Genomic DNA, 20,645 nt, shown 5'->3' on the forward strand with positions numbered 1-20,645 from the left:
AATATATACCCCATTTCCTCTTACAATAAAACTTGATAAGTGAAATATCATTGATTCAAAACTATTTTTTGCTAAGTTATAGCTTAATATTCTAGTCTACGACTCTTTTAAACTTGTTTTATATCTAAATTGCTGTGGTCTTTAACCGATCCCGTCTATTTTTACTAGAAATATTTTGTACTATAGGGAAAATTTTTGTACCCAATTTTATTATGATCCGTTAATTCTTCTTCGAGTTATGGCTCCCGAAACATAGAAAATTGCTTAGTCATAAAAGGGGCCGTGCCACGCCCATTTTATTAAATTTGAAAATTTTCCTATTTATTGTTATAAGTCAACTTGGGAAAAGAAAAATACCATTGATATAAAGCTCTTTTTTGCAAAGATATAGCTTATTTTATTCGTCTACGACCCTTTTAAAAATCGTTTATATAAAACTGGGCGTGCATTCCTTAAAGTATAGGCAACCTCTCTGCCCATTTTTGTTAATAATATTAGTAAAATTTCTTTTATCACAAGTGGGCGGTGACACGCCCATTTGAAAAATGTTTTCAAATTTTTATCAAGAGTCTCAATAGCAGTCCACACGTCAAATTTCAACATTCTAGGTGTAGTATTTACTAAATACTCAGGTTTTTTGTGTTTTCCAAAATGTGATATATATATAAAGTGGGCGTGGTTATCATGCGATTTCGCTCATTTTCAACACCAATATATTCCGGGTCCAGATAAGCCCGTGTGCCAAATTTGGTGAAGATATCTCAATATTTACTCAAGTTATCGTGTTAACGGACAGACGGACGGACGGACGTGGCTCAATCAAATTGTTTTTCGACACTAATGATTTTGATATATGGAATTTTTTATCTATCTCGACTTTATACCTGTACAACTAACCGTTATCCAATCAAAATTATAATACCCTGTGTACAAGTACAGCAGGTATAAAAATGTGTGAGAATGCAAAGTTTCACGTTTTTTGTGGTCTGGATGTAAGAACTATGACCTTGAATCACCTGTTTCAACAATATATGACGTAAGCGTATACAATTTAATGTTTCTAGCCGTAAAAAAGTGGAAGAATGACAGTTTATAAGGGGTATATACTATATATATTACCGATCTCTATGATTTTTTCAGACAATATATGCTACATATATACGTAAGCATTTGGTGAAATTTGAAGGTTCTAGCTGTTAAATGGGGCAGAAATTACGAAAAGTTTCTTATCTGAACAATCGGTTGTATAGGAGATATATGATATAGTGGTCCGATCCGGCCGGTTCAGGAAAATGTCTAATCGGACACCTAAATTTACCGGCTCAACAAATTTTATCAAGATATCTTAAAAATTGAAGGACTAGTTTGCATACAAAAAGACGGACAGACGGACATGGCTAAATCAACTCAGCCCTTCAACCTGATCATTTATGTATATTTATTGGTGGGTCTATCTATTTTCCTTTAAGGACTTACAATTTTGAGATTCGTGACGAAGTTAATATACCATTTCATTTTCATGAAAGTTATAAAAAGTTTAATCATTATAAAAATGAAAATTAAAATTTTTAAATATGTATTAAAATTCTTATTTTATTTGCTTCAATATGGAACTGTTTAAATCGTCTGTTAGTTTAGCAATTTTTACTACACCTCTTACAAGCAGATCTTCTTTAAAGCTTCAAGTGGCCTGAATGCAAATAGTAACTGGAAAATTAAATGAACGATGATTTTATAAAATTTCTCAGAAATATTAAAAAAAAAAACAAAACTGTATAAAAATCTTTCCTGTTTACATATGCTTTTTAATACTTTATGCAAATATTTAATATTCAAATAAATGAATTCATTGGCAAAACCATATAAGCGTTTTTCAATTGTACGCTTGAAATGCTTAATACTTTCGCAGATATCAATATCTTTATTCAATTTTCAATTGCTTCCTTGTTCCAGCATGTGCGATTTAGGAAGCATGTGAAGTTCACATAAAAGGCAGCGCCAAAGATTAAAGCGCAGTTAAATTTGAAATAAGTTTAAGCTTGCACATTCGGCTATTAATATTAACTAAACTAATAAACTAAAGACGAAGAGATTGAATCAACACCATCACTTGGCGCTTAACCGTCTAAGTGATTTTAGAGTTGCATAACAAATCACACCAGCTATATCTGTTTCCACATAACTGACAGCAAGGGAGATCAAGTCTTCTTGTCAAAGTCTCCCCCTTCGTCTGCTTCCAAATACGAATGCTTCGTGCATTCTCATAACATGATCTAACGGTTGGCATCACAGAGTGGACCATTAATCATCGGCAAGAGTTTTCGCTCGTACACTGGGTCATCTCTTTTTTTTATCGACACGGTCCATGATTCCTACCCATATATGTTCTGAGTATGATGAGAGATTTAGACTTTTTTTACAAGAGTCTCCGTTTGATTACTTAGCCAACATTGCAGGGAAGGCAGAACTTACTAAAGAAATTTCTGCGCACAAAACTGGAATATCTTATACAAAAATTGTTCATGCTCCTTGGTAGCCGCGGTCTGTTTTTCTACTACCGCTATAGATTAATTTGAAACAAGTAAGGGTGTCTTAGTTAGAGTGTAACCTAACATAATATACTCAGCGTGAGTTTCAATTGTACAGTTCATTTGAGATAAATAAATTTCACGAATTTTGCTACAAGGGATTTGTGTTTTGTTTTTTTTGAGGCTCTATGTCTCCTAATTTCCTCTTACGATAAAACTTGGTTAGTGAAATATCATTGATACAAAACTGTTTTTCGCTAAAATATAGCGTATTATTCTAGACTGCGACCTTTTTAAACATCGTTTATACATAAAAGTGGTCGTGGGATTTATAGGATTGTGATTATCTTCACTCAGTCTCTTTAATTTGGCAAGGATAGTGTCTCTGTTTAACTCTTTAAACTTCCAAACTTTCTTCTTCAAATGTGCACCACCTACAACATTTTTTGGAATTTATGTTTTGCGTCATAAAACCAATACACTAATACAAAAAGTGGGCGTGGTTATCATCCTATTTTGCTTAATTTCAATATCAATCTATTCTGGGTCCCGATTAGCCCGTATACCGAATTTGGTGAAGATATCCCAGTATTTGCCCAAGTTATCGTGATAATGGATACGCATACGGACGGACGGACATGACATGATCATATCAGTATGGAGTACACTAATAACAGTATGGAATACACTAATAATTTCACTTCGATGGGAGACCAAGCGAAGAACCATACGGTACCCCTCGTTTTGCAAATAAGCACCAGTTAACGAAACGATGGAGAAACTGGCGAGCTTTTTATAAACAAGAAAAATCATGTATATGTAGCGAGACAGTTTCTGCTACTTACCAAATGTTCGGATGCCAAATCAATCAATTGTTAGCGTATTTGATTGTATTTATTTGGTTATAAAAAAAGATCACAGCTAGGTTATTTTATGCAAATACTTATTTGCATTTAGCTGGGGAAAATGTAGCTTCTTAAAAGTGATGTCCGTCTCTGATGAATGTTCGCCGAAAAAGGAAAGAGAGAACGCAGTTAAGGTACCGAACAGTGATTTTAATTTTCAGTGTCAAGGGCACGGCGAATTAAATCAGCTGTTGAGGTATTACATTGAATTAGACCATTAGGCTGACATCACATGCACAATTGTAGAGCGAAAGTCGCTACATATACAATCAAAAAGCAATCAACTTTTTTTGACTCGATTTAATCGATTAATTGGATTTTTTTTAGAATCGAATCGAATTCAGCTCTATTTCAAATCACCGCTTTACTGAAAATATTCATTTTATCATTCATGAATCAAAACAGTTAATAAAATTGAATTTCTTGAGGATTGGTATATCTGCCTCTGGTTTTTCGTGCATTTAAAGGTAAATTTTGGCGGAATGGCCCATGTTCTAATATAAAAATTTATCAAAATTACAAAAAAATTGTATATCTGGATTTAGATACAAAGGCCTCAAGCCGGATATTTTGATTCACAAGTTAGTCAACTCAAGATGCTCAGGACTAAATACAAAGGAATGTTTTTTGATTTAGAGGTAGTGGCCGATCAGCGTTAAAAAAAAAAAAATACAAGGTGCGATATATCTACGAGGAGATTTAGGCCGAGCTACTCTTTCTATTTGTGTCGTGCTCCTTTTGTTTTTGCCTAAAAATTGGCGGGATGGGACCTACGTAGTTTGTGTCAACTTCGAACGGCATCTGCAAGGCAGATGAGTTTTCACTGATAAGCTTTTCGTTTCAAATATACACTCGGAGTTTTTGCTGAACTACTGCCAAGGTGCAACCCCACTTAGAAAAACTTTGTTCTAATTGAAGGAACTAAAATCAAAATTAATTAAATTTTTGATGGTGCTTTGGCCGAGGCTTGAACCCAAGACCACACCACGACGCCCGCCAAATCATGTTGCTTTAGGACTCTAAGACGGGTCATAGGCGTCAAGTCATAGGGTACTTAGCGCTAACGCTCTCCCAGGCTCCATACTTGTGTTAATTTGTTTAATTTGTCAGATTACTTACTTATATATATGATGTATACCATCATGTAATATCATGTAATTTAAGGATATTCACATTTCAAAGCATAATTTTAAGCCTGAGCTATCTTCACTGCTCTGCTCGTGCAATAAAACCGGCCTCTTTAACCTCATAAAGACATTTTATTGCCGATACTAATCACGTAGTATGATTGCTTAGAACAAATGCAATACCAAGTACTCGTGAATTTCGATGTGGTGTGGGTGTATAAAACTAAAGTTTTTTAAATATAGCTCGCCCAGTGTTTGAGGTAAAACCACAACAGGGGATACTTTACTAGAAACAAATAATTTGGGGTTATTTGAAAAGAGTTTTGTCGGTAACAATCTATAAATACATGTTTTTTTATTATCGCATGCGAATTGTAATCGTTGAGTTATCGGTTTGTTATCGTACTGTTATTGGTTTCTTATCGGCTTGTTATCGATGGGTTACATATGTATGTTTATCGCTTTTATAAATTTTATATCAGCATCTGTTTTATACCAAGCCGTTGAGTTATCGAAATTAAATTGGTTACGCTGCGATAAAATATCAATTATTTTGGATAGCAAATCGATAACTTTCTGATAAAATATCGACAACCTTTTGATAAAAAATCTATACATTTTCGATAGCAAATTGGAAACTTTTCGATAATGTAGTTATAAGTTTTCGATACCAATCGATAACGCGCCGATACTAAATTGGTAACAGTCCGACAAAAAGTCGATAACTTTTCGAAATCAACCCGAAAACTTTTTGATAATAAATCGAGAATTTTTGATAAAAAATCTGTAACGTTTTGACAGTTTGAATTTTTAGTAAAAAAAAATCTTTAAAGTTTTAACAAAAATCGATAACGTTTCGACAAAAAATCGATAACACGTCAATAGAAAACCAGGAATAATCCGATGAAAAATCGATAATAAAAAAGTGCATACCGATAAATAATCTTTATGTTTTCCAAACTAAATCGTAGCTTGGAAAACAATTCCAGTATATTTTTACCATGATAAAAAATCGCTAATCGTGGCTTGGAAAACAATTTGAGTGTATATCTACCAGGAAAAGCTTCCCAGAAAAAAATAACCTGCCTTAGCACATCCCAAGTTTACATTTGATGAGTGAAAAATTTGGCACACAAACAGCCCAAATATGCGTTTTTGGCCGAGACTAATGTTTAGAGTGGAAATCAATTAAGACTTGTTTATTATTCAAGTGAATTCCTGAGCATAACTTTTCACGTGTCACGAAACTAACCACATTCACATCAATCAAGAAATAAGGACTTTTTTTGTATCCTACATACACACCAACATACTACATCCACATCTATATATTGGAATTTGTGCTTAATTGTAAACTATGCAAGAACAAACAGCAGCACTCAACCAATCTACCAAATATTTTATTTATGAAAAATAGTTCCCCGCACAGCTGTTCGTTGTTGCTATTTTTAATATAATTATTTGCCACACTTTTGCTGTTCACAACAAATAGCTGACACGGCCAACTAGCTCTTTCATAGATATATACCTACATAAGGGCGGGTCGATTTAAAAATCGCTCATTCCCTGTGAAAATCGTATTCTAGGGATCAAAATAAGAAACTTTGCCGACGGAACCATATCTCTAAAACGAATTCTGATGTGCCCCCCCCCCCCCCCCTCGGTTCGAACTTTTGGGTAGGAACAATTTCAATTCTACCTGCTGTGTCTTGTGGTGGCTTAAAAAAAACAACACAAGCAATTTTACGATCTGATACCTTCATTTTTTAAAACGATTGAATAAAAAACCCACACAACTATGTTTACGACATGCAAATGCGTCTTGGTTTTAAAAGGGGGTTGTAAAAACGCTAATTTCTAATAATTTTTTTTAATTTCTTTTCTATTACTAAGTTAAATTAATTTTTTCATTTACATATGTTCTGACTAAATAAATTTTTAAAGAGAAAAATAAACTCCAAAAAGAAAAAACATAGGCACTTCAAAGTGGGATTTTTCAAAATTTGCCCCTACGACCCAAAGGGGGGGGGGGCATCATAATTCGTTTTAGAGGTATGGTTCCTTCGGCAAAGTTTCTTATTTTGATCCCTAGAATATGATTTTCACAGAGCAATGGGCGATTTTTTTGCCTCCCCACAAATCGACCCGGCCTAATGGATATAGTTTAGCCATTTGGTCATCCACAAATCGTCTAACAGTCACAAATACTAACGCAGCTAAATTGTGATAAATTTATATTATTTCATATGTTTGAATGCATGTCAGATTGTTGTTGCATGATCAGTGAATGATGCCTGCTACTACAATACAACAACAATGCGCTATCATCATTATTATTCGCATCATCATTCGCCGTTTTATTATTGTTGCAACATTGCACTCAAAATTTTAATGCAAATTTTATTGAAGCTGACAAATGGCAGGCGCCATTCACTCATTCACTACTCTTTTCGCTGGTAATGCAAATTTATTAAAATTTTTTTTTTTTTTTATCTGGGATAACGATTATTAATGGAGTTTTATGCTCAGTATAGCCATGCAAATAACAAACTGAAGTTTACAAAAAGATGCGCTGTTATAGTTGAAGAAATAAATTTCATTTAGTGTTGATCGATGTAGTAAATGGGTCAGTAAATTGAGCTCCAAACTTAAAACCTCACACATAATTCAGAGTACCGAAACAATGCAATGAAAGGAGAAACCAATTTCTTTTGGTGGTGCATGGTTCTAGGTAAAAACAAGCGTCATACGACAGTTGAAATCTTTCACTTTCAATTGAACTTCCTAGAAACATAGAGGCTGGACATTTTAAGTGTATCTCAAAGGCCAACGGAAGTGAAACACCTATCGCAATAAATTCCGAAAGGAGCGCACCGATCGATGTGTTAAAAAATCGTTTGGAAAGAGCGAAATTGTGAAACAAATTTTAAGAGACTTCCCATTGCGCTGCAAAATTGAAACTTCACATATATGTAGCTCTGAAATACTTTCAAAATTCCTGGTCTCTAGCTTACCGAGCTGCTACTTATAAATTGATCGCTGAGAACGATAGCCCATTATTCTTATGACGGAATATACTCCCCGCAACCCGACTGTGATGCCGTAAGGAATACCATAACCCGGCCAAATATTAACAAGGCACTGGAAAGTGGCAGACTACCCGCTGGGTGTTCGAAAATCTGTTTGAACGAGCGTATTCCTCCAGATTGGAGTTTAAGTGTGGTCCACCCAATCCGCAAGCAATGTTACACCAGAACACACACCGTTTACCGCGTAATCAACCTTCTTATATGCGAAACTAGGTTAGGTTGACTTGACCGGTCAATAAAGACCTCATCTCGCATAGACTTAATGGTTCCGAAGTCGGATGCCAAGACTTATGTTATACAATTACGCAGTCTTCTTGGGTAATACATAATAATTAATTGCTACCCCGATATCTGACGAGCGCAAGGCACGAACACAGAACGCGCTCAACCGTTTCTTCATGCAGCTCGCACTTCCTATATCTGCTGTTACTGAGGAGGTGTAACTTATAATCATATGACTCCAGAAGGCAGTATCCATTAAGTATGCCCATCGTGAGCCTTATGTCTTCTTTTTCAGAGATATGAGCCACTTTGACAGTCTAATATTGTAGGATTAGCACATGATCTACACGCCTTTCCAGCTTGATGGATCATATGCAACTCCTGTCTCTTTGAGCAAGTGCTGCACCCTCCTTTACCAACTCGTAGGATTTTGCGTTACCTTCTATCCGTTTATGGCCGGGAAACTGGTACAGATGCATGGTGAGGTCTGAACGAAGTTTTTTCAATTCTTCTTTGCATTGCAGAACACTTCTTTACAAAGTACTGTATAAGATGTTTGCCTTAATTGCTGCCTAATTATAAATATATGTATATATTGACGTGATTGTAGCTTGAGCACGCTCTCCCAGAATTTCTGCTTCTTTACGGCTATAGTTTCCGCCTGAAAAACTCTGCAGTAATCTGGCAGATTGTAGGATCTAATTATTTGTAGACCGACAGTAAACAGCAAACCCGACCCCTATGTGATACTAAAATTTAAAAAAACATACATAGCGCGACTAACCACCGATAAACCCCGAGCAGAGCTTTAATTCCAATTTGCGTCGTGCTCTTATTTACTTCACCCTACATACTGGCGATATGTGTGGTACGTATTTTATGACGACTCGGAGCAGCAGTTGCAAGGCAGATAATTTTTCAGTAAGAAACTTGTCATAGCAGCGTTCTTATACAACTTTTTTTTCAATCGCAATAACTTTTTTCTAAAGATTTTGGTGAGTCCTTTCCTAAGCATTGAACCTACGACCTTCATGTGGTAGGCAACGCACACTGCTACCATATCAGTGCGGCCGCTATAAGGTTGATTGCGAACGTTTTAATCTTACTTTGCAGTTTCAGATTGGGTTAATTTAATACCAATTATTTTTTCACGGTATCTCGAATCCTACAGAAGACCCACGGCAAAAGAATCGACCAGCATCACCTCTGCTCAGTAAACAAAGAAGTTTTACGTAATCTGCTATGTCTGGTTTGAGAATGTTCCATTCTTAGAAACCAAATGAGACATAAGCTTACAATGAAATATTGATGTCATCCAAGAAAAAATCTGGGAGTTGTCGCGTTGAAAGCCATGCCATAGTTGGCGAATATAAATTGTAGACTGGCCTTGGAACTTCACTTATATGTGAACCAGGATTAACAGCGAAGCTGTTGTCAAACGGAGAATACGTCTTTCCAACAAGAGCTACAATGAACTGAGTGAGTAATTGAAATGTAAAGTACTCTCACGGCGAACAAAAATTACGTTCTGTAAATTCACATGATATGGCTCTTGTAATATTCGAGATTAAAGTTCTCTGGAATATTTAAGGTCGTTTCCCTGAAAGAAAGTGTTTCTAACGGCAGTTTCTATTGGCCGAAGAGGAAGGAGAGACCTATACTGAGCTGGGAGGGACAGTTTGGTTATTTATTTTTAGGAGGGAATAAATGGCGCGCTTTGCTACGATACTGCTGGAATCTCTAATTAAAAGTGATGAAGTATTTTTAATTCTGGCAGTATTTGTATCGGTTTTCTGTTGTGTTTGAAAAAGATACAAAACTATTAAAAGCCACAAATTTATTATACGGATTAAATTAATATGTTCACGCTTACTGCTCCAACCTCCACTCCCATCCTACTTCGGCTATCACTTCCATCCCCATTTCCACATCCGCTCCTATTGCCATGATACTCCGGTTACTACTCTTTGTCCCACCCCACATACAACGCTTACTCCCTCTACTTCTCTCACCCCAATTTTTATATACATATATGAAATCTCTATAACAAATATGGAATACCTGTTTCACATATCCGGCTGATTTCTATATCCTTATTTTTATAAATCACTACGAAATTATGTCACAAAACATATAAGATATAGCTAGATAATTGAGAAGTCCTCCTTCCCGATAACATTCCTCTCTTTGATGTATCACTTTCTCAGTAAACATATTTTTCTATCTAAAAGTGTATTTGTTTTAAGAGCGAATAAATGGGAAACTTACCATACATACCGGATTTGGAACAACTTCAGAATCCTTTCGGGATTATTTGAGGTATCATTTCGGAAAAAGTTCAAATTCATTTCGAAACTGGGACTATTTTGGGACAGTTGAAGCATCTTTCCGTATACACTTCGAGACTATTTTTGGAAACATTTCGAAACTATTTTGGGACTAAGTCGTAACAAGTTCACGACAATTATAAGATCACAAAATAGTCCAAAAATTATCTTGAAATCATTCCTAATTGGTCCAAAAGTATTCGTGATTCTGGAACTGTACCCAAATGGTTTCGATATAATCTTGAAACTATCCTGAAGTTTTTCGAAAATAACACCTAAAAAATCCCGAAGTGTACCCAAAAGTATGCTTCAACTGCACCAAACTTGTACCGAAACAGCCCCGAAATGGTTTTAAAGCTTTCCCAAAATGCTGCCTAGAACTAATCCGAATTGATCCTAAAATTTTCCGAATTGTGTGACCCGGTATGTCTGCTTCTTATGGAAAGAAACGTCCATGTTTTAACTATTGTATAAATCGACGTGTCTATATTTTAAGGGAAAAATTATATGTACAGCTTTTATTGCCGTTTTACTTTTTACCGCGATTTTACGAAATGTTTAAAAGTCTCGTTTTTGTTCACTCTTAAAACAAATACACTTTTTATCGCCGAACTTTCATATAAGCTTGACCTATTCTAAAGGCTGCCCAAATAATAAAGTTCAAACAACTCGCACCATCCACTTTCTGGAAAGAAAAGTTTCTCAAATATCAAGCTAGTCAAGGAGGTATCCCTAAGCTTAATGCAAGCAAATCGCGCCATAAGTACGATTTTTTAGAATAGGTCGGCAACTGGTTCACTTTCCAGAATAAAAAGTTTCTCAAACATTAACTTGGCCAAGGAGGGAGCCCTGTACCGCACATCAAGCAAATCGCACAGCAAATGAGATTTTTTGGAATAGGTTGGTTGGTCTTCAAAGAAAATTATTATTATTTTTTTTTAATAGGTCGGCACCTGGTTCACATCCCGGAAATATAGGTTAGAATGTTTAATTGCACCAACCTTGAATCCGCATCAACACACACATAAGATATGACTAAAATAGGTCTAGTAGTATCGGTAAAATTCAGTCACAATCACGTACAGAAGAAATATTTGTATTAGGACTAGCAGACCCGGCAGACGTTGTTCTGCCCTAAATTTGGTATATCTGCATACGTTTTAATAGGCTTTTTCCGTCTAACTCTGCCCTCCCCCTCTTCACTTTTTCTTAATTTTTATATACTCTTCCCTCCGTCTTTTTTGCTTCATCTATCTCAATCTTCGTCTCATTCTATCTCTTTCTCAGTCTCCTCCTCTCTTTTCTCTTCTCTCAAGTTCTTCTTATTCTTCGTCATCCCTTATTGCCAGCCCCAGAGGGTGGTATGTATTTTGTCCAGTCCCATTCCGAGTCCCACTTCGAGTCTCATTCCCAGTCCTAGCCCTAATCCCACTCCCAGTTCGTCTCTGGTCTACTTCACGGAAAAAGGGTCTAAATACTAATATAGGCAAATTTATATACCAAATTTCGTGCAAATCGAATAGGACGTATGTAGGTAAATAGGTATGTGGGTATTATTAATTCATGTCTTCGTATTTCGGCTTCGCATGCATATTTATCAGTTTTGCCAGGTTGACTTGCAACAACTTTCTTTTGATATCCATATTCTATAACCACATTCTAGGGGTACCCGGCTCCACGTTTTGGCCTATATCTCGAGACCCTGTTCGTCGATCGCAAACAAGCCTATGGACAAACCACCGCGTGATGTATACGAAACTTATGTGAAAGTTTGAACAATTCGAACGGCGCATCTCTTCAAACACCGGCTACCAACTAACACACATTTTAGCCTTTCTTTTTATATATAAGATAAGCTTAGTGTTTCACATTCTACCTATTTTCACTTTATATTCTTTACTTTTTAATTTCTTTCAAATATGTACCTGGGTATGCACTCATGTGTTTCTTATAAGCCGCAATTGGTTTACCTTTTTGACTTTGATTTCAATTTTGATTTAACGCTCGCTTCAAATAAAGGACAAGCCAAACAGGCACTTGTCAACGCTGTCACAGCTTATTATTAATGTGTTTTTTAACGCCTTTGTAACAAATCGTGTTTCACTGCTAAGTGCGCGTTTTAATGTGTTGTGTTTATTTTTGTATTTTTTGTTTCACTTTTTTTATTTTTTTTATGTTATTTTTATTTACTTTTTGTTTCCTTCCCTTTTTTTATTTTTATGCCTCGAGATTTTTTAGATTTTTTTCGCTTGTGTTTTTTATTCTTTGTTCATTTCGGCCGTCCCTTATTTTCCTTCAACTGGCCCAATTCTTTTCACTATACACACATACACATACAATATTGCAACAGCTAACATGTAGAGCTCTCAGCTACTTTAGCGCGTGTTTATTTTTACGCGGAAACGTCAAGCGCACACAAGCACAAACACGCAATCACCGAAAGTGAAAACATACGCGCCGCGCCACCGCCCCAAAAACTGTAAACGTCACCAGCGCTCGGGGCAAGTTTAGAGGTGCTTGCAAAACACGCACACGTTTCACGGATCCTTCAATTTAGCTGCACGACACACGCATTCACACGCACAAACTTGATTGAACGAGCTGCGACTAGATGTGCGGTGGGCCATTTTTTATTTTAATGGCTTTATGTGAAATCGCAAGTATTTAGCGTAAGGTGAAACATCCATTTCAATTTCTTTTTATCACCAAATTAAGATTTCACACGTGCACAAGTGTGCTTGTTTGTTTGTTTTGTGTTGCAACTCTTTTTTAAACAAAAAGTAAATAACACTTTTTGCGATAGAGCTTGTCGAGCAACTCAGATCAATATTGTTAAAAGAAATTTCTTGCACTATTTTGTATATTTATGCTTTTAGATATTATTTTTTAACTAAATTTTTGCACTTTCGAATTAATACCGCAGCACACAGCACTGCACACGCACTCCACACATAACACATATACGCGACGGACGTTTAATGATCCGTTTGTTTTTGGAGATATTTAAAATTAAAATCGCGACCGTATGCTACCGTAACGCATATGCACGTTGTAAACGAGACGAACCACGAACAAGAACTGAGATGCACGAATCTCCCAGCATATAATTCTTGTGATATCCACATGTTTCGTTTATGGAACGGCAGCACGACACAGCACGAGGGCATGGTAAACAACTGCCCGTACGACCACGCACAAAATGTGTAGAAGGAAAAGTGAACGCAAAACAAAAAACAAAAACAATAATCATGAAAACAATAAGGGCAACAAGCAGAGTGGAATAGGGACTATGGCAATGGCAGCATTCAGTTAAAGTATCAGCAGCAGCATGAGCAACACGGCACACGGTACGAGCAATAGCAACACCGAAATCAGCAGCGGGAGCAACATCAAAGAGCGCGCTAGCAATCAGCAACATTTTGCTCAACTAATGAAAATGATAAAAGCATTCGGCATACTGTTGCAGTAGGCTATATGGGTGTGTTTGTGTGGTTTGATATAACTATGACTACGGTAGCCACATGAAATGTTTTCTTTGTCCCAAAACTTTGTAGGAAAAATAACCAAAACTAAAAAATAGAGACCAATTTAAATTTCAGGCAAGGTTTCCGTACTGCCAATTTCACACAGAGGCTTAATGAAATAACTAGTCAAGTGTTCTACATTAAAGACCTAATTGAAATCAGTCTTCCATTGAAAATACAAATTGAGCGAAAAATCCAGTCGGCTTTGCTTGGTGCTTCGAATTTTATTGTCAATGTAACAAATGACAATCAAAAAAAGTTATTTTCAATAATTCACGAAAAATAGAAAAACAAGAAAAAATCAAAAATTTATTTTCGCTGTATTTGCTGCAAAAGGAAATATGGCTTTTTCGAAAATAAGCACATATTTGATTAGGTGCAACATCTATAGGTAATTTCGCATGCATTTTATTTTGATTGTATTTGTAGTTAGAAGGAAACGGCTGATTTCCCTTTTAAATATTTTTTGTAAAAACGAAATATTTTTTGGGGCTGCTGACAGATGTTCGTTTAATGAAGCAAAAGGACCTGTATGAAAATGGAAACTTAATTATTTCATTAAATAGAATTGTGATTCGATTAAGTATCTGTGTGAAAATGGTATATAATTTGTTTCCAATATTCCAACAAACATCCAAAAGCTTTTTATCTATTCTTCGAATTTTTAGTTCGTAAACTAATATTCAATATCATTATCCAACAAGTATTCTACCTTAGAAACATTTTCAAACATTTGCCCTTCAATATGGTTTTTCAGTTATCCTTCAACCTTTAATAAATTTTGAGAAATATATTATTCTAACCTATATTCATCATGCTTCTCCAGCTGTTATCTCCACGGATACCTAGATGAATTGAAGTTGACAATCTAGATTATGTGCAGAAGTACACAAGTGGTGGAAGAAGTTTATTAAATTGAAAATCATTTATACAGATATATTTTATTCTATTTTCATAAATTCATTCATTCCTGATTTGGCGCTTAAGCACATATGCGATTTTGGATGTTTTGTAACAAATCACGCCAGATTTCCCAGTTTCGCTATAAGGTGCGCTGATTGGGAGCGCCAATGGAGATCATATCTTCGTCCACCTGCCTCTCCCAAATCAGTGGATGTCTCCCCTAACCTCTGCGTTCCAACTGAAGCGTCGTATAACATGATCTAGACAACGTAGCCTTTGGACTTTCATTCACTGCACTATCTTCATATCCATATAAATCTCTCCATTGTATCCTCTTGGCTACTTACTGTCGGCAGCAGGGAGAGCAACGTAAACCTTCCGGAGAACTTTTCGCTGGTACATATCTGGACAGGTTGATGACCGACTTGAAGAGCGTGATTTTTGTTCATCGAGAGCGTACCTAAATTTTCAACAGACCAAAGTAGCACTTGTTGGCTAGGGTTTTATTTCTAGCATTCTTTCTGACATTGTTTGCATTTTCTCTCATTTCAAATTGGGTAATCAGTCTAGACTCATTAATATAATAGGATGTGCCTTACAAAAAGTAACGTAAAAACACTTATTAAAATTAATATACAGCTGACTTTTTTTTTCACTAACCAGCTACTCTATTTGAGCTGCTTGAAGGCTTCCTGCATCATACATGTATATAGGTGGTTCATAAGAAGATTTTCAAATCATCTGCACACTTATGTACTTTTGGGGAGGGAAAACAAGAGGTAATATCATTATCATCATAATATTTTTTTTTTTAAATACACTCAGAGTGTTTACCAAACTACTTCTGAGGGCTAAACCTGCTTAGGAAGTCTTGGTGCTGCCCGGGACTTGAACCAAAGGCCTTTGGTGCGTTGGACGGAGCACGCTACCGTCATACTACGTCGGTCACGAAACTAAAGTTTAGTGACGAAATCAATAAATAAAAAGGTGTATTATTTTACTAAAGCCATGCTTATTTAGAAGTAATCAGTGATGTTTTTAATAAACATTACAGGCATTAATTATACTTATATGCACCTTCATAATCACGACCCAACCAGAATGAAAGGCACCGGCGACCAAACTCAAACAATAAGTACCATTTTTGATCCAATTAAGCTAAAGTGGCAACCATAGTATGAGGGTGTGTTCGTGCTGGGGCGATGTTTATTGTGTTCGTGTTTTTTTGGTGCAAACTCATTTTCTCCATTTCTATTGTTTTACCTCAATTTCTTACTCACAGAGCACATGACCAGCATCAATCTTCGTTGTTTGTGGCAAGGCAATATTGTCATCACACATACACACATATATTTCACGGGCACGGGGTGCGTGCCCTATGTGTTATTTTTTTAGCAACATTGTTGTTGCAACAATACTCATAAGCAAGTAGCCCGCTGTTGCTGCAACATGCTGTGGAACGTAACAACAAATGTATTAATGTAAAGTCAGCAGTGAGAGAAGGACATGGGAACAGTTTAGGCAACAGTTAAAGGTCACTGTGGTATTATACGGACGGTACGTGAGGTACTTAATTGTAAAGTATGTTGATAAAGAGAGAGCTCTTAATTGAAATTTAAATAATGCGGCTGGGCGCTTAAATGGGTGTACTTAAATTTTTATTTGTACAGAAGGTATGCCTGGATTATGAAAATCTATCTGTCAGTGAATCTGTTTTTATTTGGAAGTTATGCACATACATATATGCAAAATTGGTCACATTATCAGTTTTTGGGCTCTAACTTAAATTAGTAAACGTTTTTGACTTTTCGTGTCATTGCAAGTTGACCTTTAAAGGTAATACGGCGAATAGCCCGAACAGACTACATGAACCCGTGAACGAAATATACAATAAGAGCAGAGAGTTAGCAAAAGGATGCGGAAATGGCAGATTATGCTATACGAGTGTATACCGACGATTACAAAGTAGTGGAAGATGTCGAGTCTGCTATACACCGCGCCGATCCAGAAATAAGTAGATGCTGCAGACTACCGTATCACTATAGTGTCTTTCAGGCAATAATCTCACACAATACTTCTTATAATTTTCGTCGTGCTCCTTTAATTTGTCCTACAAGTTGGCGATACGAGACCTACATGTTTGATGCCGACTCCGAACGGCCTCTGTACGGCAGATGAATTTTCACGGTGTTTGCCAAATCACTGCAGAGGCCGACCACGCTTAAAAAAGACTTTTTTCTAAATTTTCGATATTTCTTTTTCCGGGACTTGAACCCAGTACCATCGGTATTCTGGAGTGTAAACAAGCATTAAAGAGAATTCGTTTAAGTAGTGGGTAAGTTGGAAAAGGAGTGTGCAGCACTAGGTTAATGTACATTTCGCTGAAAAAAATTCCTATAAACGAGGAAAATAGCTTTTGAAGTAAATGAAAACGGTATATATATATGAAATTTCGATAAAGATGTCCTTCTATGAATCTGGACAAGTAATTTTACAAAAATTAAAACTATTTCTTTCCTGGGTTTTATAGGACTGTGCGATACGTAACGTGCACGTGAAATACTTCATTTTACAGTGTGCAATTTACAGTACCATTGTAGAATACGAAATATACATACATGTAATGTACTGTACTGCACGAAATTCAATATACTTTTGTGTACGTTACGTAGTGTTCCTGCAATGTACAGTACATATTTTTTCTTCTTCACACAGCGATGAAGACACGCCCGGAATATGTTGGGAAGTGTTATTGATGCTGATGGTCCTTTGCCGGATATAGCAAAGGTAAGTTTAGATAACAAACATCATTGCGTTACTAAACCGACCGTCTCAGGAACGATTTTAAATGATCACATTGATCCTTCTAGGTATGCTTTGAACAAACAACCCAGCGTCTGACCTAAAGTCATTTTTTGAGCTGTTATTTAACCTAATGCTGGAGGAGATAATCTTATCACTAGAAAAACGCCATGATGGCACAATAAATTGTAGGAGCTTACAATTACTGGCATATGCTATGATGATATGATATTTATAGATATTTTTGGTCTTAAAAAACGCGATATGAGTTTTGACTTCTCTGGTTTTGATACAAAAGCAAAAAAGTGGGTCTTGCCGTAAATGAGTATAAGACGAAGCAATGGCTGTCATCCTAGAAAGAATCGGCGGATTCGCACCTTTGCAGCCACGTCACCGTTGACGGATATAAATGGGAGACTGTTAAGGATTTGAATATTTGGAAAGCAAAAACAATGTCAGAAATCAAGAAGAGAATCACTCTTGTCTACAAGTACTACTTTGGACTGTATTCACAATTGAAAAGTCAAGCCCTCTCTCGACGAACAAAAATAACGCTTTAGAAGTCGGCTTACTCCGAGTGTTCGAGAAAAAAGTTCTCCGGAAGGTTTATGGTCCTGACCGTGAAGTAAATGCCGAGTATCCAAGTCATGATATACGAATGAACGAACACGCTCCATCCAAGCTGTGAGAGGCAGGTGGAGGGAGACTTGGTCTCCCTTTGTGATTTCAATTAGCGTTAGTTATTGTGAAACAGTCGCCGTGGTCTTATAGAAGCGTGCTCTGCAGATGTACTTCGATCTTTTCGGAGGTTATTGCGCTTAGTATTTATTTATTTGTATCTCGAAACAGGTATAGCTGGCTTGACCTGCTGCGTAACGGCCAAAATCGCTTAGGCGGTTAAGGGCCACTCAATGATGATGATGTTGCATCTAATCTTTGGCAGTTGACATATTCGGTCCTATGAGTGACCACACCAATCAGAAATGTGGAAGTATTACTATCAAGTAGAAGAAAGGTACCTTGCGTAAGCTACCCCAGAAAATTAGTTTGAGCAGGACAGACGCCTAACATTAATTAAATATTTGTAATTTTATGTCCTCGTATGGCGGCAGTTACGTTTCTAAAGTAAAATCTGAGTTGAACTGCGCTAATCTCAATCAACGGAATTTTGTAAATTACATATATACATACGTGACAAAATTTCATTTTCGCGCCTTTTCCAATCAACTCAAACTCAATATTCGTGTTTTTTTACATTTATATACATATACATTTGTTTGTATAAAAACGCTTATCATAACTTAGATAATGCTTAGGATATCCATCTTGCGGCAATTATTGAAGACTCGCGGCTGTGGTTAAATAACTCGCTACAAAATGGGTTGTGCATATTAGCGGAGACACACACCTCTTTTGGTCATAGTGTATAAGCTATAGCTGAATCCGTTGCGATGAATCGTGGAAACACACTTTTCAGGCATAGAAGTGGCAAGAGTGTAGAGGTGAAATGGAGAGACACATTTCAGTTGTAACTGACTATAAACAGAGAACGTATACAGAATAAAATGTAAATTCTCTGGTACATTGGAATTTAGCAGCACTAATTTTCTGCACAACAATTTCATAAGTGTAAATAAAGTTATGCACTTAGCAATGGAAATAAAGTTTAAGTGCATATGTATATACATGTAAAAAATAACAGCTACTATAAGTACAAAAACTGTTATTTAAAGTTTTATTCATCTACAATGGAATATCAAACATCTCAATTCCTAAAATTTTAAAAGTCCCTTTCTATGTTACCTTCTCGAGAAGCTCGGTCTAAAGTCTCTTCGGAGGTTATCGCGCTTTACATTTATTTTTTTTATGTTACCTTCTATCAAACAAACACCCTTTAAATATTTCAAAATAGCTACTTAAATATATTATCTAGCCGACAAAGCAAACTAAAATTGGTGGTTAGTTCTGCGTAATGAAACCAATTTTTATCTCATCTGCAATAATTCAGTCAATCAACTCCGCTTAAATGATACGCACACAATCAAATCTCATGAGATTTTATCGCAATTAAATGAAACCTCATATAGACGCCCTAAACAGCTGCCTTATCAATCTCTGCCATTTAACCATTTAATGGCAACGATAGTTGTGCATCCATGCATCAGAGTTCAGAACTATGCGCCGGCGCAATACTAAAATCAAACATGATGCACGGAATTGACTTTTGTGCGATTCATGCGACACCAGATGTTTGTAAACGCCAGACAATATATATACAAACATTACGATAAAAACGCCCTAGAGATTACCCTACATGTGGTTTTATATACCCTGCAGTAAACTTGACAATACCGAAATAAAAGCAAAAATATTCAACGCCTAAGGTCGAACAAATGTCAAACTCTTTTCTCCTATAATAGCACCCCTCCGCTTTCTCACTCCAAAAAAACTTACTATAGGGTATAACCTCCGCTTTGAAATCGCGGTATGTTTGTGTGCAATTGTTATAGGCTCGATTAACAATAGGGATTTAGCAGCTAGATTAGAAGTTTCTATATTTTAAACACTAATGAGCTCGCTGTGCAGCGTTTGACATTTAGTTAATTGATTAAATTGCAGTAGTGATTAATTCACAACATTGTGTGTGAATTCTTAGAAGCAAAGTTAATGTGATTGGTAAATATTTATTTATATGTCTGTGTTTTTTTTTTTTTTTGATTATTTAGGAAACGAATATAAATTTGAGTATTCTTGGATTTGTAATAATAACAACCAATAATTCAATATCTTTTTGTTTTACCAGCTGTACAATGGCACATTTTGTTCAAACGATGCCAATCAAACAAGGATTACCATAGGACAAAATTAGCAGACTCATAAAAAAAACACAATGATGATCGCAGGTAAGATAAGGGTGAGCTGATATGACAATGAGGGACGTCTCATATACTGAAACGCCCTTTTAAATACCAGGGATCAAGTAATGAAACAAATCTACTTTCTCGGAAAAACAAGAAGTTTTCAAGGTTAACCAGGTCTGCTTACTCAACCTCCCTTACTTGCCTTGAACACACTAAACAGAATAAGGGCACAAAACGTGCTCAGCCTTCATACTGCTCATCACACTGACCATAAGCCTCAAGTCTTCCCTCTTTGGAGATAAGAACAACTTTGTTGTTGTATTTGTTGTCTTAGCTGTGATTTGCCGCTCCAATAGA

At 36.2% G+C, this 20,645-nt stretch overlaps 1 protein-coding gene across 1 annotated transcript in view; it reads right to left on the bottom strand.

The window, feature by feature from the left end:
* side (sidestep) overlaps nt 1-13,282 on the bottom strand; it is a 527,768-nt gene extending 514,486 nt beyond the window's left edge. The window contains exon 1 of the mRNA XM_067761445.1: nt 12,124-13,282. The gene's annotated coding sequence lies outside the window, so the exon portion shown is untranslated. The remainder of the gene's footprint in view (nt 1-12,123) is intronic.
* Between the last annotated feature and the right edge of the window lie 7,363 nt (nt 13,283-20,645).

The sequence above is a fragment of the Eurosta solidaginis genome, chromosome 1 (genome assembly GCF_040869045.1).
Source record: "Eurosta solidaginis isolate ZX-2024a chromosome 1, ASM4086904v1, whole genome shotgun sequence".
Classification (NCBI taxonomy): domain Eukaryota; kingdom Metazoa; phylum Arthropoda; class Insecta; order Diptera; family Tephritidae; genus Eurosta; species Eurosta solidaginis.